Raw genomic sequence first — 21580 nt, forward strand, 5'->3', positions numbered from 1 at the left:
GGCATATTTATTATTCCCTTTATATTCGACGAGAAGCCAGTCGGGACCTTCATACTGAGCAGGCATTCAAAGAAGATTTCTTTCTCTTCTTTCATAAGAGTGTAGCTGGCAGGACCTTCATACTGCTTCGGAGGCATGCCGTCTTTTTCGTGCAAACGTTGCAGGTCCTCCCGTGCCTCAGGTGTATCTTTTGTCTTCCCATACACGCCCAAGAACCCTAGCAGGTCCACGCAAAGGTTCTTCGTCACGTGCATCACGCCGATTGAAGAGAGGACCTCTAGCTCTTTCCAGTAGGGTAGGTCCCAAAATATAGATTTCTTCTTCCACATTGGTGCGTGTCCCTCAACGTCATTCAGAACAGCTAGTCCGCCAGGACCCTTTCCAAAGATTACATGTAAATCATTGACCATAGCAAGTACATGATCACCGGTACGCATGGCGGGCTTCTTCCGGTGATCTGCCTCGCCTTTGAAATGCTTGCCTTTCTTTCGACATTGATGGTTGGTCAGAAGAAATCGACGATGGCCCAGGTACACATTCTTCCTGCATTTGTCCAGGTATATACTTTCAGTGTCATCTAAACAGTGCGTGCATGCGTGGTATCCCTTGTTTGTCTGTCCTGAAAGGTTACTGAGAGCGGGCCAATCGTTGATGGTTACAAACAGCAACGCGTGCAGGTTAAATTCCTCCTGTTTGTGCTCATCCCACGTACGTACACCGTTTCCATTCCACAGCAGTAAAAGTTCTTCAACTAATGGCCTTAGGTACACATCAATGTCGTTGCCGGGTTGCTTAGGGCCTTGGATGAGGACTGGCATCATAATGAACTTCCGCTTCATGCACATCCAAGGAGGAAGGTTATACATACATAGAGTCACGGGCCAGGTGCTGTGATTGCTGCTCTGCTCCCCGAAAGGATTAATGCCATCCGCGCTTAAACCAAACCATACGTTCCTTGGGTCAGCTGCAAACTCAGCCCAGTACTTTCTCTCGATTTTTCTCCACTTCGACCCGTCAGCGGTGCTCTCAACTTCCCGTCTTTCTTATGGTCCTCACTGTGCCATCGCATCAACTTGGCATGCTCTTCGTTTCTGAACAGACGTTTCAACCGTGGTATTATAGGAGCATACCACATCACCTTCCCAGGAACCCTCTTCCTGGGGGGCTGGCCATCAACATCACCAGGGTCATCTCGTCTGATCTTATACCGCAATGCACCACATACCGGGCATGCGTTTAGATCCTTGTACACACCGCGGTAGAGGATGCAGTCATTAGGGCATGCATGTATCTTCTGCACCTCCAATCCTAGAGGGCATACGACCTTCTTTGCTGCGTATGTACTGTCAGGCAATTCGTTATCCTTTGGAAGCTTCTTCTTCAATATTTTCAATAGCTTCTCAAATCCTTTGTCAGGCACAGCATTCTCTGCCTTCCACTGCAGCAATTCCAGTACGGTACCGAGCTTTGTGTTGCCATCTTCGCAAGTGGGGCACAACCCTTTTTTGTGATCCTCTAACATGCAATCGAACTTCAGCTTCTCCTTTTGACTTTCGCATTGCGTCCTTGCATCGACAATGACCCGGCGGAGATCATCATCATCGGGCACTGGTTCCTCTTGATCTTCAGCAGCTTCCCCCCTTGCAGCATCATTGGGCACATCGTCTGGTTCCTCTTGATCTTCAGCAGCTTCCCCCGTTGCAGCATCACCGTATTCAGGGGGCACATAGTTGTCATCGTCCTCTTCTTCTTCGCCGTCTTCCATCATAACCCCTATTTCTCCGTGCCTCGTCCAAACATTATAGTGTGGCATGAAACCCTTGTAAAGCAGGTGGGTGTGAAGGATTTTCCGGTCAGAGTAAGACTTCATATTCCCACATATAGGGCATGGACAACACATTAAACCATTCTGCTTGTTTGCCTCAGCCACTTCGAGAAAATCATGCACGCCCTTAATGTACTCGGAGGTGTGTCTGTCACCGTACATCCATTGCTGGTTCATCTGCGTGCATTATATATAATTAAGTGTGTCAAAAACCATTACAGAACATCATGAATAGATAATTAAGTGACCAAATTAATAGAAGTTCATCATCACATTAAAACCAAAGTACATACATAGTTCTCATCTAACAACATATATATAGCTCTCCAGAGCATCTAATTAATTAAACCATACATTGAAACTATGTAAAACATTTCAATGCGAAAACAAATGCGATCATAATCGCAACCAAGGTAACAATTGATCCAACGGCATAATGATACCAAGCCTCGGTATGAATGGCATATTTTCTAATCTTTCTAATCTTCAAGCGCATTGCATCCATCTTGATCTTGTGATCATCGACGACATCCGCAACATGCAACTCCAATATCATCTTCTCCTCCTCAATTTTTTTTATTTTTTCCTTCAAGTAATTGTTTTCTTCTTCAACTAAATTTAACCTCTCGACAATAGGGTCGGTTAGAATTTCCGGTTCAACCACCTCCTAGATAAATAAAATCTATGTCACGTTGGTCAGTATATTTGTCATAAATAATAAATGAACCAAATAGTTATAAAAAGATAATATATACCACATCCGAATCATAGACAGGACGAGGGCCGACGGGGGCGGATACCAAAACCATCGCACTATGTAATAAGAAGGAATGATAAAAGTAACAAAATTAGACAAGTATCTATCTAAAGTAAGAATTTTTTTTCCTTTCAGAAAGAAGATAAGAACAAGAGGCTCACCACGGTGGTGCTGGCGACGAGATCGGCGCGGGCGATCGACGACGGTGAAGACGGGGACGGGACGTGACTCGGAGGTCGAGTTTCGAGAGGAGAAAGATTAACTAGTGTGGCTCAGACATTTCATCGAACACCTCATGTGCATAGGAGGTGAGCTAGAGCACCCAAATGCCCTCCCCTCGCCGGCCAGAAAAAACAGAGCACTGTGGAGTGCTCTGCTGTGGCGATGGGGTATAATAGGGAACTCATTGGTCCCGGTTCGTGGCACCAACCGGGACTAAAGGCCTTTGGTCCCTGTTGGTGCCATGAACCGGGACCAATGACCCCCTTTAGTCCCGGTTGGTGGCACCAACCGGGATCAAAGGCCTTGTGCTGCCCCGCGTCAAAAGTTTAGTCCCACCTCGCTAGTTGAGAGAGCTCGAGAGTGGTTTATAAGCGCTGCTGCGCCCACCCTCTCGAGCTCCTCTCAACTGCAGGCTTTCGGGCCTAACCGTTCTCTTTGCCTGTGGGGCCTACTGGGCCTTCTGCGGGCCTGAATCCTGGCCCATGGATGGGTTTCAAGTCGTATTCAGGCCGTGGTGGCCCAGTAGGTGGCATAATTTTTTTCTCTGTTTCTTGTTTTCTCTTTTGCTTTATTTGTTTTGTTTTGTTTCTACTTACAACAAAAAACTTATTTATTTTATTTCTAATTACTTATGTATTTTCTTTAATTATTTTATTTTTATTTATTTTACTTCTTCTATTTTTATTTATTTTACTGCTGCTATTTTTATTTAATTTATTATGGTTTATTTATTTTAGTTACTATAGTTTATTTTATTTTATTTTATTTTATTAAGGTTTATTTATTTTTATTTATTTTATTTACTATAAAAAATGAACATAGATGCGCCTATAGAGAAAATTCAACCTAAATCATAATAAATTTCTATGAAATTCAAAGAAATTTGCTGTGAATTTAGGTCAAATTCCCTGTATAAGGGCATCTATTTTCACTTTGAGAGGAGCTCAACAAGGCAGAGAGGGATGGGCTTATAAACTGGTGTGAGCGCCCTTCAGTTGGCGAGGTGGGACTAAACACTGACCGCAACTAGGACCAGCCCTTTAGTCCCGGTTTGTGGTATGAACCGGGACCAAAGGGTGAGCCTCTGGTCCCGGTTCAAGCCACCAACCGGGACCAATGATGGTGGGACTGGAGCGAGGCCCATTGGTCCCGGTTTGTCCCACCAACCAGGACCAAAGGGGCCGGACGAACTGGGACCAATGCCCCCACGAGGCCCGGCAGGCCCCTGGCCGCACGAACCGGGACCAATGCTCACATTAGTCCCGGTTCGTGACTGAACTGGGACTAATGTGTATATTGCCCTGTGACCAAAGCCCAGTTTTCTACTAGTGTAGTCTAATCACCCCCCTCTAGACATACTTTCGATCCTACACCCCCCCCCCATTTCCTTCTCCTACTCCCTCTCCTTCCCCTTTTCCCCCTCCGGTAGAAGGAAAAAGGGTGGGGCCGAATCCTACTAGGACTGGAGTCCTAGTAGCTGAATCCTACTAGGACTGGAGTCCTAGTAGGACTCCCCTCTCCCTGACGCGCCCCTTGTTGGCTGGCCTCCTCCTCCCCTCCTTTATATACGGGGGCAGGGGCACCCCAAAGGCACAACAGACAATCTCTTAGCCGTGTGCGGTGCCCCCCTCCACAGTTACACACCTCGGTCATATCATCGTAGTGCTTAGGCGAAGCCCTGTGCCGGTAACTTTATCATCACCATCACCACGCCGTCGTGCTGACGGAACTCTCCCTCGGCCTCAACTGGATCAAGAGTTCGAGGGACGTCACCGAGCTGAACGTGTGCAGATCGCAGAGGTGCCATGCGTTTGGTACTTGATCGGTTGGATCGCGAAGATGTTCAACTACATCAACCGCGTTACTAAACGCTTCCACTTTTGGTCTACGAGGGTAGGTGGACACACTCTCCCCGCTCGTTGCTATGCTTCTCCTAGATAGATCTTGCGTGATCGTAGGCAATTTTTTTTTGAAATACTACGTTCCCCAACATCAGCCATAGGTTCTATCATGTATGCAATGTTGTGTACCAGACCTGATGTGTGCCTTGCTATTAATTTAGCAAGGAGGTACGAAAGTAATCCAGGAGTGGATCACTGGACAACGGTTAAGAACATCCTGAAATACCTAAAGAGGACTAAGGATATGTTTCTCGTTTATGGAGGTGATAAAGAGCTCGTCGTAAATGGTTACGTCGATGCAAGCTTTGACACTGAGCCGGATGACTCTAAGTCACAAACCGAATACATATTTATATTGAACGGTGGAGCTGTCAGTTGGTGCAGTTCCAAGCAAAGCGTCGTGGCGGGATCTACGTGTGAAGCAGAGTACATAGCTGCTTCGGAAGCAGCAAATGAAGAAGTCTGGATGAAGGAGTTCATATCTGATCTAGGTGTCATACCTAGTGCATCGGGTCCAATTAAAATCTTTTGTGACAATACTGGAGCAATAGCCTTGCCGAAGGAATCCAAATTTCACAAGAGAACCAAACACATCAAGGGACGCTTCAATTCCATCCGCGATCAAGTCAAGGAGGGAGACATAGAGATTTGCAAGATACATATGGATCTGAATATTGCAGACCCGTTGACTAAGCCTCTCTCACAAGCAAAACATGATCAGCACCAAGACTCCATGGGTGTTAGAATCATTACTATGTAATCAAGATTATTGACTCTAGTGCAAGTGGGAGACTGAAGGAAATATGCCCTAGAGGCAATAATAAAGTTGTTATTTATATTTCCTTATATCATGATAAATGTTTATTATCCATGCTAGAATTGTATTAACCAGAAACTTAGTACATGTGTGAATACATAGACAAACAGAGTGTCCCTAGTATGCCTCTACTTGACTAGCTCATTTACCAAAGATGGTTAAGTTTCCTAGCCATAGACATGTGTCATTTGATGAACGGGATCACGTCATTAGAGAATGATGTGATGGACAAGACCCATCCGTTAGCTTAGCACTATGATCGTTTAGTTTATTGCTATTGCTTTCTTCATGACTTATACATGTTCCTATGACTATGATATTATGCAACTCTCGAATACCAGAGGAACAGTTAGTGTGCTATCAAACGTCACACGTAACTGGGTAATTATAAAGATGCTCTACAGGTGTCTCCGATGGTGTTTGTTGAGTTGGCATAGATCGAGATTAGGATTTGTCACTCCGTGTATCGGAGAGGTATCTCTGGGCCCTCTCGGTAATGATCATCACTATAAGCCTTGCAAGCAATGTGACTAATGACTTAGTTGCGGGATGATGCATTACGGAACGAGTAAAGAGACTTGCCGGTAACGAGATTGAACTAGGTATGTGGATACCGACGATCGAATCTCGGGCAAGTAACATACCGATGACAAAGGGAACAACGTATGTTGATATGCGGTTTGACCGATAAAGATCTTCGTAGAATATGTAGGAACCAGTATGAGCATCCAGGTTCCGCTATTGATTATTGACCGGAGATGTGTCTCGGTCATGTCTACATAGTTCTCGAACCCGTAGGGTCCGCACGCTTAACGTTCGATGATGATTTGTATTATGAGTTATGTGATTTGATGTACCGAAGGTTATTCGGAGTCCCGGATGAGATCACGGACATGACGAGGAGTCTCGAAATGGTCGAGACATAAAGATTGATATATTGGACCATGTTGTTCGGACACCGGAAGTGTTCCGGATAGTTTCGGGTGAAACCGGAGTGCTGGAGGGGTTACCGGAACCCCCCGGGGAAGTAATGGGCCTTAGGGGAGAGAGAGGGAAGCAGCCAGGAGGTGGCGCCCCCCCCAAGGGGAGTCCGAATAGGACTAGGGAAGGGGGGCGCGGGCCCCCTTGCCCCAATCCTAATTGGGAAAGGGAAGGGGGGCGGCCCCCTGCTCCTTCCTTCTCTCCACCTCCTCCTTCCCCCTTCTCTTAGTTGGAATAGGAAAGGGGGGCAAAACCTACTTGGAGTAGGATTGCCCCCCTTGGGCGCGCTGTGACACCCAAAATTTTATTTGGCCTTTTCAAAAAATTTAATTGACTTGAGGGAGGTGTTTTAAATTTTTCTTCAAAGGAACCCTCCCTTTCAAAATATATCTTTTTTTATGGCAAGGGTTTTATTTGGATTCACCCAAGACTTGATGTTGGTCTTGGAGGTTCTTTCTTTTTTTATTTCGACTCAAACCAAAATGCTTTTCACTTGGGAAAAATGCCTTTTGAAAATTCCTTTGAAAATGCCCTATGGCTTTTGGAATGATTCCTTGCCCCTTTCAACAATTCTCTCTTGCCAATGACCTTAGTGCAAATCCACTCTCATAAACTTTTCCTCATCTTTGGATCATGATTTGCATCAAATCCAGCAAGTTGAACCTCCCCATATGATTATTTTTCCATTTAAATCTTATCAAAACAATTTCTGCCTTGTATTCTAGCCCTTGGAGATTTACAAAGGAGCTACCATTTCTGTTTTGATTTTTGCCCCCAAACCAACTTCCCTTCCTAGTCCTTTGAACCCTCAACCAAGATCCATGAAGATCCACTGGTCTTCGGTACAAATTTTTCAAATTATACTTGTTGCAAGTTTGGACCAGTTTCGCCAAATTTGATGAAATTCATTCAAATCCTTCTCCAAAAATTCTGTGAAAAATCAGGCAGCCCCTGGGTGCATTGAGCGGTCACCTCACCAAGTCCCAGCCCCAGGAAAAAATTTCTCCTTGCCAAATCATTTTGTCGAACACCTGCAGAGCATTGTCAAAATCAGGTTCAGTCAAATTCAGAGAACAGTTCAGTGTTGCTGTCGTTTCTTCAGTGTCCGTAGTCGATCTCGCCAGTGCCTCGGCGTCGCCGTGTTTCCTGTCCCCTCCCCCTTGTCCTCTGCACCGCACGAGCGCCTGGATGCTTGCGGGCATCGGTGATGAGCTGGAGGAGGTGCGCTGCCCCATGACCGACGCCAGCGGCGGCTTTGCGGCCGCCAGAGAGAGGCGCAGCGCAGACGGCGCCACCCTGCGCCGCCCAAGCCACCGGAGATCGCCGCGTGGTCTTCCACTCCCCAGTGCGCGCTGCCACCCTCATCGTGAACCACTGGGCGCGGAGCGCGCTCTCTGCCGCCGTCGTGCCCGTGCGGCCACCCCACCCTGGACCGGCGCCATTACTCCAAGACCGACAGGGATTAGTGGGGGAACGGCACCAGTACACCTCACTGATGCTGCCTGGCCACCTAAACTCCCTACCAAGCCACTGCCTCGCCGTAATTGCTCGCCGGAGCAACCCCGTTCACGGCCACCCCCTCGAGCCGCCTATAAATAGAGGCCCCGAGCTCCAGCTAGTACCCACACCACCTCTGCACTCCACCAAGACCCTGCCTAGCCACTGGTAGAGCCCCGAGGGAGTCTCCTTCCTCGACTCCGGCCGCCGCGACCCGCCACGGGATCCAGCTCGATTCACTCTCGTGCATACACCTCTGCCTCCCATCTCTTGCCAGTAGCTTTCTAGTACGTCCCTCCATCTGACCCGCGCATCAATTCGAAGGTTGCAGCACACCACCGGAGTTCCCCACCATCGCCCGAGCCACCGTCCGCCGGAGAAAGTGTCGCCATCGACACAGTGCTCCCCGACGCCCAAGTCCACCACCCCCCGACGCGGAAGGGCACGCTGATACTCTTGGTACCCTCCGATCTCCCTGACCCGCCGTGGTTCGACGCCGGCGACCTCCGCAGCCTTCGGGCGTCGGCGAGGTTTTCAAACCTGACATGTGGACCCCCACGTCACCCTCTCTTATTTCACCCCCGAAGCGTTTTCTGTTGGCGCCTTCGGGCAGAGTACGTTTTCTCTATGGGCTGGCGCGTTTCTATTCGAACCGTTTTCTGTTTTCTCAGTTAAGCCCCTGGAACTTCTCTGTTTCATTACAGATGAGTCCCTGGACAGAAACCCTTATAACTTTTTAATAAAAAGTGATTTTTGAGTGATTCTTTTTCTGACAATCTTATAATTTTGTCTAGTTTTTTATGGGATTTATTTGAAAAAAATTTGGAACAACTTTTATGCACGCGTTGGTTTTCACGTTAGTATGCCTTTTCGCTATACCGTAGGTTCCGGAAGAGGTGACGGAGCTGCGAACTTCGCCGAGCTAGACTCCGACTTCTCCAAACCAGGCAAGTATCGGTGAGTACCTCGTTGCTTGTGAGGCAACTACCCGCATGTTCCACGGTTACGATGATCTCTGATGAGAGATCGCCTAATCATGTGGTGACATGAAGGGCAGCAAGGTGGTACTATTGTAGCATACCAGCCTTGCGTCATCCGACAAATTCCGACGTTAACGTGGACGAAGTCACGTTATCGTTCTTCCCCCTTCCGTACTACCACTTGTTTTCTGCCAGAATGCGGTTTAGTAAGTTGGTAACCTCTTTCCGTGTACACACCAAACAGAGGGGTCGGGATGATGGTTCCATGGCCCTGGATTAAAGCCAGTCATCCGGTCAGGGGGCATGGGTGTTTCCGGTTGGGACCGAGAGGGGGGCACCCCTTAGAGCGCGCGTATAGAAATTTGATCCCATGCTACGCGAGGTTGTAGCCTCCCCGTCTCAAGGTTTTTCTTGAACATTGCCGAGGGTGATTCCTGGCTTCGGATTGTTGAATGGGTGTGTACTGGTTAGATGTGTTTCTTCCAAAACACCGTAAACGGAACTAGTCCCCGTGACTACTGAAATCCGTTGGCTGTGGTTAAAGTACAAACTCTGCAGAGTCAAATCCTTCCGAGTCATCGTATCCAAGGTCAAGTATCGTGATCAGCGTATCCAGGTCTATGTCATAACCTCGTGGTATATTCTTCTTTCCGGTAAGCGAGCTTGAGTAGTAAACTTGGCTGAACGTTATTCCTGTGGATGGACTAACCCTGTTGTTTATCTCATGCCTGATTATTCTCTTGATATGATTTAAAATTCATGAGCTACTAAGTTGTGAATATAAGCCCTTTATGTGATGTCGCTCAGACGTCTGACTGTGGCATGTTTGTCTCTTACTTTCAATATAAGCCCTTTATGTGATGTCGCTCAGACGTCCGACTGTGGCATGTTTGTCTCTTACTTTCAATATAAGCCCTTTATGTGATGTCGCTCAGACGCCCGACTGTGGCATGTTTGTCTCTTACTTTCAATATAAGCCCTTTATGTGATGTCGCTCAGACGTCCGACTGTGGCATGTTTTTCTTTTACTTTCAATATAAGCCCTTTATGTGATGTCGCTCAGACGTCCGACTGTGGCATGCACTGCCTTTATTTTCTGTTATAAGCCCTTTATGTGGTGTCGCCCCGACGCCCGACTGCGGCATTATTATTCTTGCAGTTTCCTCTCGAGGAGTCATTCAGACCCTCGTTTGGCACCCAGTATTTTATTTTGGGATTTCGGGAGGACTACCGCCCGACTTCTCTGTTATTTTCCCATGCATTATTGTCCCTATGTCTGAACGCACTTGTTATTCCGTCCTTATGCTTCATGTTTACATTTGTTATATCTTATGTCCGAACTGTCTTGCGAGTACTTTCATAGTACTCACCTGGCTTGTTGATTTGGCCAGATGTTGACGAAGGCGATCTCTTGGATGAAGAATTTGATAGTGAGTCCGACGCCTAGAGGAGTCCCAGTCAGTCCTGTGCGATCCTGGATATTGGACACTTGCATTGTAAACGCTTCCGCCACCCGCAATAAACCTCCTCGAGCTTCACCCCGACGCTCGAAGAGCTGTAGTTTGCAGGAGTCATATCACCCGCTCCGCTGTGATATTTCCACCACCGTTGTTATCGTGAGTTAGTAGTTATGCTACCCTATCCGCCGTTATGTCTATTCGGCGTGCATGTAATAAATTGTTGAGCAGTCCCCGCTCAACCTTGTATTATATTCAGTACTCTTGGTATTTTTCTTCTGTGACCAAGATAATTTCTACTAGTGAGAAGGAATTCTTCTCTACTGGTCCGTAAAAGGGATTGGTCTCTCAATAAATATTTTATTGAAAAACCGGTCGTGACAAGCTTGGTACCAGAGCCAGGCTGACTGTAGGAAGCCACTAGGTGCGATCACTAATCGGTTATTAGCGTCTTTTGTGCTTTTCAGCATTTTGCAATTGTAGCTATTTTCTGTTGGTCATCATAAATTTATGACATGACTACTCAGAACTTTTGCCTACTTTTGTAGATGGCTGGCAGCAACTGCGAGACTCGAGTGTTCACGAACGTGCCCGAGGGGTTTGTCAAACTCCTCGTCTCCATCACCAAGCTCGCGATCGGGCCAGCGACTCGCCCGGAGTTCACGCTTTACCAACACAAGCTCTGCGACGACGTGTCTATGCACCAAACCGTGGTGCAATTCAAGGGAGGACGTTCTGCGTCTCGCCACTTCCGTTTTGTGGGAAGGGCCATGCCTACGGAGAGGCATGCCATGCAGATGGCTGCCCGTGAGGCGATAGCTCGCCTTCGGGATATCCTTCCTATGATGAAGACTCGTCGCTACCGCTACCTCCCATGCCATGTGCCATACACTTGCCACTATGCATTCTCCTGCCATCGGGGAGAACGAGATGAAGCCATCGAGATGGTTGTGGAGTATCTCAAGGCTCTGGAGGAGTCTTTCGACAACCTCGTGGACGATCTTGTGGCTGCCCGCATGGACTTAGTCCGGGGCGGTCCTACCAGCAGGAAGGAGCTTCTCCTCACAGCACCGCCTCTGACTTTCGTCTCGTCTTCAGCCTCTTATGCACCGGCCGTTTTGGCCACTGCTCGCCGTCTGCCTACCACTGAGGAGTTCGACCGAGTCATCGCTCCTACTCCAGTCAGAGCTGCACCGCCTGCCGCACCCGCTCTGCTGCCTGTCGCCCCCACACCATCACCGCAGCGCAGTGCTACGCGCCAGGAACCTGCTAGAGAGGAGGTGGAGGTTGAATCCCCTGCACCGCTGAGTCTTGCCCTCGGCAAGGGAAAGGACATCGTCACCATCTCCGACTGAGAACGCCGAGTAGCCGCGCGTTATATCTGCTTGTATGATGTGTTTTATCTGTACGCTAGTTTGTATTAGTGTGTTCGCTGCTTTCCGGAGGAGTATGCTAGTCTAAATAACATGTCAGGATTGTGTACGCACATCCTGAGTGTTGTATCGTGTGTTTGCTTTTCGCGTGTAAGTTTTGGGTTAAGCAGTTCGTCCCCATGCAAAATCGTTTATGCTTTCTTGAAAAATCTTGAGGTCTTTTAAGTTTTTGCCTTCACAAGATTTTCCTTGTACCACACAGTTCTTCTCATGAGTTTTGCAAAATAATACCCCAGACTAGAAAAATGTCTCGTCTGTGGACTCGTTCCATGCCCAATCAGCCAGAAGGAGTTTATGGGACACAGACTAGCAACAACTTCACTCAGGGTCAGTCCAGTCAACAGGACAGCGAAGCAGCCCTGTCTCAAGTGTGTCGTCTCTTCGAACAAAGCCAGCAACAGCACCAAGAGATGATGAATCACGTCATCAATATGGGAAACCATCGTGAACCCTATCAACCTAATTCCAAGTTATCTGAGTTACAGAAGACTCGCCCTTCAACGTTTGCTCACACCGATAGGCCGCTAGAAGCTGACGATTGGCTTCGTGACATCGAAAGGAAGCTGATTATTGCTCAGTGTTCAGATCATGAGAAGGTGCTTTATGCACCACACTACCTTACTGGAGCAGCTGCAGCATGGTGGGAAAACTTCCTACACATGCATCCCAGTGAACACAACATCACCTGGGAAGAATTCAAGGAAGGCTTTCGTGGGGCACACATCCCCAGGAGCATCATAAAAATCAAGAAGAGAGAATTTGACGATCTCAAGCAAAGAGGCATGTCAGTGATAGAATACAACGGTTAGTTTACCCAGCTATCTCGTTATGCCTACGATGAGCACATGACAGAGAACAAGAAGATGGAAAAATTCCTGGACGGCTTGGCACCAGCCCTAAGATGCCAGCTGGTGGTACACACTTTCCCGGATTTTAAACCTTGGAGAATGAGCGCCGCAGCCTGGAAGATATCCGTAAGCGGAAAAGGGACAAGACGACCCTCGCTCGCAACAACCGAAGCAAGACTGAGGTTCCAAGGACAGGAGCAAGGAAATACACGACTACTGATCTAAGGCCCGTCAGACAGTTTCATGCCAGGGACAAGGAGTTCACGTACCGTCCAGGGGTCACATGCTAGGCTTGTGGAGAAGAAGGGCACTATGCTAAACAGTGCCCAAAACCGAGGAACTCGGCCCCCAAGCCGAACAATGGTGAAAACAATCCATCCCCCAAGCGCAACAATTTCAATCCCAACAACAACCACAGGAAGGGTCACCTGAACCATGTGACCAGGGAAGAAGCGCAGAATGCCCCAGACATCATGCTCGGTACGTTCCCTGTCAACACAGTACCTGCCACGGTTTTGTTTGATTCTGGAGCTTCCCATTCGTTCGTTTCGAAGAGTTTTGTTTTGCAACATGGTTTTCCGATACTTCCCTTGGAAAAATCTATGATCATCAAGTCCCCCGGAAATGAGCAGATCGCTCAGAGTTACTGCCAAGGAGTGGTCATTGAATTCGAAGGACTACAGTTCCAAGCAAATCTCATCGTGTTGGAAAATAAAGGACTGGATGTCATTTTAGGGATGGACTGGTTGACCACCAACAAAGGATTCATTGACTGTTTCAATCGGACCGTGATTCTCACCCACCATCACGGTAAGACAATAAAGGTTACAGCTCAAGAAAGGCCACGGTCACGGCAACCAAAGCTGAACAAAGTGGACAGTTCAGAACTGAGAAAAGTTCCAGTGGTATGCGAGTTCCCTGATGTATTTCCTGAAGAACTACCAGGCATGCCACCAGACCGAGAGATAGAGTTCAGCATCAAACTAGCACCTGGCACCGCTCCCATCTATAAGAAACCTTATAGAATGGCACCCTCAGAATTGGTGGAGTTGAAGAAGCAGATAAAGGAATTATTGGACAAAGGATTTATTCGATCCAGCTCCTCACCATGGGGTTCGCCAGTATTATTCGCCAAGAAAAAGGATGGGACACTGAGACTGTGTATAGACTATCGAGCCCTCAATATGGTCACCATCAAAAACAAATATCCGATGCCACGGATAAATGATTTGTTTGACCAGCTCGCACAAGCCAAGGTGTTCTCAAAAATTGATTTGAGATCGGGATATCATCAACTGAAAGTACGGACAGAAGATATCCCTAAAACAGCATTCACCTCCAGATACAGATTATATGAATTCACAGTGATGCCTTTTGGTCTAACGAACGCCCCCGCATATTTCGTCCACCTCATGAACAAAGTGTTCATGAAATTCATGGACAAATTTGTTGTGGTGTTCATTGACGATATTCTGGTTTACTCAAGGACACCGGAAGAGCATGTTGAGCATCTCAGAATTGTTTTGGGAGAATTGAGGAAACATCAGTTGTATGCCAAATTTAGCAAGTGTGAATTTTGGCTAAGACAAGTTGGTTTCCTAGGCCACATATTAAACCAAGAAGGCGTGGCCGTAGACCCAGAGAAAGTCAAAGCCATACTTGACTGGAAGCCACCCGCCAACGTGACAGATGTGCGGAGTTTCCTGGGAATGGCCGGTTATTACAGAAGATTTATTGAAGGATTCTCCACTGCGGCAAAACCAATAACACAGTTGCTCAAGAAAGACAAGAAATTTGTATGGACGGAAGCATGCGAGAAAAGCTTCCAAGAACTCAAGAAGAAACTAACAACCGCACTGATCTTAACTGTGCCAGACATACACAAGAGTTTTGAAGTATATTGTGACGCGTCCCGAAAGGGTCTCGGGTGTGTACTAATGCAGGATGGCAAAGTTGTCGCGTATGCCTCCAGGTAGCTGCGAAAACATGAGGAAAATTACCCAACACATGACTTGGAGCTAGCAGCAGTCATACATGCACTCAAGGAGTGGAGACACTTTCTGTTGGGAAATCGCTGTGAAATATATACGGACCATAAGAGCCTTAAATATATTTTCACTCAACCAGAGCTAAACTTACGCCAACGACGCTGGTTGAAATTGGTCAAGGACTATGATGTCGGTATTCACTACCATCCAGGGAAAGCAAATGTAGTGGCCGATGCCCTTAGTCGAAACCCCAGCCCGGACAACGACGGTCCCCAAAACTTGAGGCCTGAGTTTCAGCAAGAGTTCGCTAGGCTCAACATGGTGTTAGTCTCTGAGGGCACCATATCAAATCTGGAGATAAGACCCACCCTAGTGGAACAAATTAAGAAGGCTCAACAGGGACATCCCAGCATCGAAGGTATAAGAAAGAAAATGAACCTTGGAAAGGCTTCAGAGTTCGTCACAGACAGTGAAGGAATATTATGGTACGGAGACAGACTTTGCGTACCTAACATTGAGGAACTCAAGCAACAAATCTTAACCGAAAGCCACACCGCTCCATACTCGATCCACCCTGGAGGAACCAAAATGTACAAGGACATTCAAGAAAGATTTTGGTGGCACGGTATGAAAAGGGATATAGCCACATTTATTGCTTGTTGCGATTCATGTCAGCGCATCAAGGCCGAGCATCAAAAGCCAGCAGGGCTACTCCAGCCAAAAAGGATACCGGAGTGGAAATGGGATGAAATAGGAATGGACTTCATTGTCGGACTACCTCGATCACAACGCGGAAATGACGCCATATGGGTCATCACAGATCGGCTAACCAAGGTTGCTCATTTCATTCCCGTGAAGACTACCTACTCCACACAAAGGCTGGCCAAGCTTTATCTCTCTCGTATAGTTTGTTTGCATGGAGTCCCAAAGACTATAATATCCGACCGAGGCACCCAATTTGTCTCCAAATTTTGGGATCACCTGCAACAAGCTCTGGGCACGCAGCTAGCTTTCAGTACAGCATACCACCCTCAGACTGATGGACAAATGGAACGTGTGAACCAAATCCTAGAGGATATGCTGAGAGCCTGTGTGCTCACCTATGGATCCAGTTGGGAAGAGAGTTTGCCGTATGCCGAGTTTGCTTACAACAACAGTTACCAAGCCAGCTTGCAAATGGCACCCTTTGAAGCATTGTACGGACGGAGGTGTCGTACCCCACTGAATTGGTCAGAAACAGGTGACAGTCGTATCTTCGGCCCAGACATGCTCAAGGAGGCCGAGGAGAAAGTTAAACAGATCAGGGACAGACTCAAGACAGCACAAAGCCGACAAAAGAGCTACTACGATCAAAAACATCGTGAGGTCAGCTTTGAACCCGGTGATTCCGTATACCTACGAGTGTCTCCTATGAGGGGCCTGCAACGGTTCAAAATTAAGGGGAAGCTAGCCCCGAGATTTATTGGACCATTCTGTATAATTGCACGAAGAGGCACGGTAGCCTACCAACTAGACCTACCCAAGGAGCTGTCAGACGTCCATGACGTATTCCACGTCTCACAATTGAGAAAATGTGTAAGTAACCCGGAGAAGCATGTATCTCATGAGAGCATTGATGTACAACCAGACCTCACCTACAGAGAGAGGCCAGTAAAGATATTGGAAGTGTTTGAACGGAGGACCCGTCAGAAAACGACAAAAAATTTTAGAGTGCAGTGGAGCAACCACACTGAGGATGAAGCTACATGGGAAAGGGAAGATTTTCTTTAGGCAGAATATCCATATCTATTCGAGGATCAGCTGAAATCTCGAGGACGAGATTATTCCTAAGGGGGTAGGTCTTGTGACACCCAAAATTTTATTTGGCCTTTTCAAAAAATTTAATTGACTTGAGGGAGGTGTTTTAAATTTTTCTTCAAAGGAACCCTCCCTTTCAAAATATATCTTTTTTTATGGCAAGGGTTTTATTTGGATTCACCCAAGACTTGATGTTGGTCTTGGAGGTTCTTTCTTTTTTTATTTGGACTCAAACCAAAATGCTTTTCACTTGGGAAAAATGCCTTTTGAAAATTCCTTTGAAAATGCCCTATGGCTTTTGGAATGATTCCTTGCCCCTTTAAACAATTCTCTCTTGCCAATGACCTTAGTGCAAATCCACTCTCATAAACTTTTCCTCATCTTTGGATCACGATTTGCATCAAATCCAGCAAGTTGAACCTCCCCATATGATTATTTTTCCATTTAAATCTTATCAAAACAATTTCTGCCTTCTATTCTAGCCCTTGGAGATTTACAAAGGAGCTACCATTTCTGTTTTTGATTTTTGCCCCCAAACCAACTTCTCTTCCTAGTCCTTTGAACCCTCAACCAAGATCCATGAAGATCCACTGGTCTTCAGTTCAAAATTTTCAAATTATACTTTGCTGCAAGTTTGGACCAGTTTTGCCAAATTTGATGAAATTCATTCAAATCCTTCTCCAAAAATTCTGAGAAAAATCAGGCAGCCCCTAGGTGCATTGAGAGGTCACCTCACCAAGTCCCAGCCCCAGGAAAAAATTTCTCCTTGCCAAATCATTTTGTCGAACACCTGCAGAGCATTGTCAAAATCAGGTTCAGTCAAATTCAGAGAACAGTTCAGTGTTGCTGTCGTTTCTTCAGTGTCCGTAGTCGATCTCGCCAGTGCCTCGGCGTCGCCCTGTTTCCTGTCCCCTCCCCCTTGTCCTCTGCACCGCACGAGCGCCTGGATGCTTGCGGGCGTCGGCGACGAGTTGGAGGAGGTGCGTCGCCCCGTGACCGACGCCAGCGGCGGCTTTGCGGCCGCCAGAGAGAGGCGCAGCGCAGACGGCACCACCCAGCGCCGCCCAAGCCACCAGAGATCGCCGCGTGGTCTTCCACTCCCCAGTACGCGCTGCCACCCTCGTCGTGAACCGCTGGGCGCGGAGCGCGCTCTCTGCCGCCGTCGTGCCCGTGCGGCCACCCCACCATGGACCGGCGCCATTACGCCAAGACCGACCGGGATTAGCGGGGGAACGGCACCAGTACACCTCACTGATGCTGCCTGGCCACCTAAACTGCCTACCAAGCCACTGCCTCGCCGTAATTGCTCGCTGGAGCAACCCCGTTCATGGCCACCCCCTCGAGCCGCCTATAAATAGAGGCCCCGAGCTCCAGCTAGTACCCACACCACCTCAGCACTCCACCAAGACCCTGCCTAGCCACTGGTAGAGCCCCGACAGAGTCTCCTTCCTCGACTCCGGCCGCCGCGACCCGCCACGGGATCCAGCTCGATTCACTCTCGTGCGTACACCTCTGCCTCCCATCTCTTGCCAGTAGCTCTCTAGTACGTCCCTCCTTCTGACCCGCGCTTCAATTCGAAGGTTGCAGCGCACCACCGGAGTTCCCCACCATCGCCCGAGCCACCGTCCGCCGGAGAAAGTGCCGCCGTCGACGCAGTGCTCCCCGACGCCCAAGTCCACCACCCCCCGACGCGGAAGGGCACGCTGATACTCTTGGTACCCTCCGATCTCCCTGACTCGCCGTGGTTCGACGCCGGCGACCTCCGCAGCCTTCGGGCGCCGGCGAGGTTTTCAAACCTGACATGTGGACCCCCACGTCAGCCTCTCTTATTTCACCCCCGAAGCGTTTTCTGTTGGTGCCTTCAGGCAGAGTACGTTTTCTCTGTGGGCTGGCGCGTTTCTATTCGAACCGTTTTCTGTTTTCTCAGTTAAGCCCCTGGAACTTCTCTGTTTCATTACAGATGAGTCCCTGGACAAAAACCCTTATAACTTTTTAATAAAAAGTGATTTTTGAGTGATTCTTTTTCTGACAATCTTATAATTTTGTCTAGTTTTTTATGGGATTTATTTGAAAAAAAATTGGAACAACTTTTATCCACGCGTTGGTTTTCACGTTAGTATGCCTTTTCGCTATACCGTAGATTCCGGAAGAGGTGACGGAGCTGCGAACTTCGCCGAGCTAGACTACGACTTCTCCGAACCAGGCAAGCATGTTTTGAACCTTTGATATGATAAGTGTTTTGCATGTTTGCGTGAAATGTTGTGCGTGGCATATGAGTATCGGTGAGTACCTCGTTGCTTGTGAGGCAACTACCCGCATGTTCCAAGGTTGCGATGATCTCTGATGAGCGATGGCCTAATCATGTGGTGACATGAAGGGCAGCAAGGTGGTACTGTTGTAGCATACCAGCCTTGCGTCATCCAACAAATTCCGACGTTAACGTGGACGAAGTCACGTTATCGTTCTTCCCCCTTCCGTACTACCACTTCTTTTCTGCCAGAATGCGGTTTAGTAAGTTGGTAACCTCTTTCCGTGTACACACCAAACAGAGGGGCCGGGATGATGGTTCCATGGCCCTGGATTAAAGCCAGTCATCCGGTCAGGGGGCATGGGTGTTTCCGGTTGGGACCGAGAGGGGGGCACCCCTTAGAGCGCGCGTATAGAAATTTGATCCCATGCTACGCGAGGTTGTAGCCTCCCCGTCTCAAGGTTTTTCTTGAACGTTGCCGAGGGTGATTCCTGGCTTCGGATTGTTGAATGGGTGTGTACTGGTTAGATATGTTTCTTCCAAAACACCGTAAACGGAACTAGTCCCCGTGACTACTGAAATCCGTTGGCTGTGGTTAAAGTACAAACTGTGCAGAGTCAAATCCTTCCGAGTCATTGTATCCAAGGTCAAGTATCGTGATTAGCGTATCCATGTCTATGTCGTAACCTCGTGGTATATTCTTCTTTCCGGTAAGCGCTTGAGTAGTAAACTTGGCTGAACGTTATTCCTGTGGATGGACTAACCCTGTTGTTTATATCATGCCTGATTATTCTCTTGATATGATTTAAAATTGATGAGCTACTAAGTTGTGAATATAAGCCCTTTATGTGATGTCGCATAGACGTCCGACTGTGGCATGTTTGTCTCTTACTTTCAATATAAGCCCTTTATGTGATGTCGCTCAGACGTCCGACTGTGGCATGTTTGTCTCTTACTTTCAATATAAGCCCATTATGTGATGTCGCTCAGACGTCCGACTATGGCATGTTTGTCTCTTACTTTCAATATAAGCCCTTTATGTGATGTCGCTTAGACGTCCGACTGTGGCATGTTTGTCTCTTACTTTCAATATAAGCCCTTTATGTGATGTCGCTCAGACGTCCGACTGTGGCACGCACTGCCTTTATTTTCTGTTATAAGCCCTTTATGTGGTGTCGCCCCGACGCCCGACTGCGGCATTATTATTCTTGCAGTTTCCTCTCGAGGAGTCATTCAGACCCTCGTTTGGCACCCAGTATTTTATTTTGGGATTTCGGGAGGACTACCGCCCGACTTCTCTGTTATTTTCCCATGCATTATTGTCCCTATGTCTGAACGCACTTGTTATTCCGTCCTTATGCTTCATGTTTACATTTGTTATATCTTATGTCCGAACTGTCTTGCGAGTACTTTCATAGTACTCACCTGGCTTGTTGATTTGTCCAGATGTTGACGAAGGCGATCTCTTGGATGAAGAATTTGATAGTGAGTCCGACGCCTAGAGGAGTCCCAGTCAGTCTTGTGCGATCCTGGATATTGGTCACTTGCATTGTAAGCGCTTCCGACACCCGCAATAAACCTCCTTGAGCTTCACCCCGACGCTCGAAGAGCTGTAGTTTGCAGGAGTCATATCACCCGCTCCGCTGTGATATTTCCACCACCGTTGTTATCGTGAGTTAGTAGTTATGCCACCCTATCCGCCGTTATGTCTATTCGGCGTGCATGTAATAAATTGTTGAGCAGTCCCCGCTCAACCTTGTATTATATTCAGTACTCCTGGTATTTTTCTTCTGTGACCAAGATAATGTCTACTAGTGAGAAGGAATTCTTCTCTACTGGTCCGTAAAAGGGATTGGTCTCTCAATAAATATTTTATTGAAAAACCGGTCGTGACACGCGCCTCCTCCCCTTGGCCGGCCCCCTGTTCCTCCCATCCTTTATATACGGAGGAGGGGGCACCCCATAGACACAACAATTGATCTCTTGATCTCTTAGCCGTGTGCGGTGGCCCCCTCCACGATAATCCACCTCGATAATATTGTAGCAGTGCTTAGGCAAAGCCCTGCGTTGGTAGAACATCATCGTCGTCACCACGCCGTCGTGCTGACGGAACTCTCCCTCAAAGCTCGGCTGGATCGGAGTTCGAGGGACGTCATCGATCTGAACGTGTGCTGAACTCGGAGGTGCCGTGCATTCGGTACTTGATCGGTCGGATCGTGAAGACGTACGACTACATCAACCGCGTTGTGCTAACGCTTCGCTTTCGGTCTACGAGGGTACGTGGACAACACTCTCCCCTCTCGTTGTTGTGCATCACCATGATACTGTGTGTGCGTAGGAAATTTTTTGAAATTACTACGTTCCCCAATAGTGGCATCAGAGCCAGGTTTTATGCGTAGATGTTATATGCACGAGTAGAACACAAGTGAGTTGTGGGTGATATAAGTCATACTCCTTACCAGCATGTCATACTTTGGTTCGGCGGTATTGTTGGATGAAGCGGCCCGGACCGACATTACGCGTACGCTTACGCGAGACTGGTTCTACCAACGTGCTTTGCACACAGGTGGCTGGCGGGTGTCAGTTTCTCCAACTTTAGTTGAACCGAGTGTGGCTACGCCCGGTCCTTGAGAAGGTTAAAACAGCACTAACTTGACAAACTATCGTTGTGGTTTTGATGCGTAGGTAAGAACGGTTCTTGCTCAGCCCGTAGCAGCCACGTAAAACTTGCAACAACAAAGTAGAGGACGTCTAACTTGTTTTTGCAGGGCATGTTGTGATGTGATATGGTCAAGGCATGATGGTATATTTTATTGTATGAGATGATCA

This window comes from Aegilops tauschii, chromosome 2, assembly GCF_002575655.3.
Source record: "Aegilops tauschii subsp. strangulata cultivar AL8/78 chromosome 2, Aet v6.0, whole genome shotgun sequence".
Taxonomy (NCBI): Eukaryota; Viridiplantae; Streptophyta; class Magnoliopsida; order Poales; family Poaceae; genus Aegilops; species Aegilops tauschii.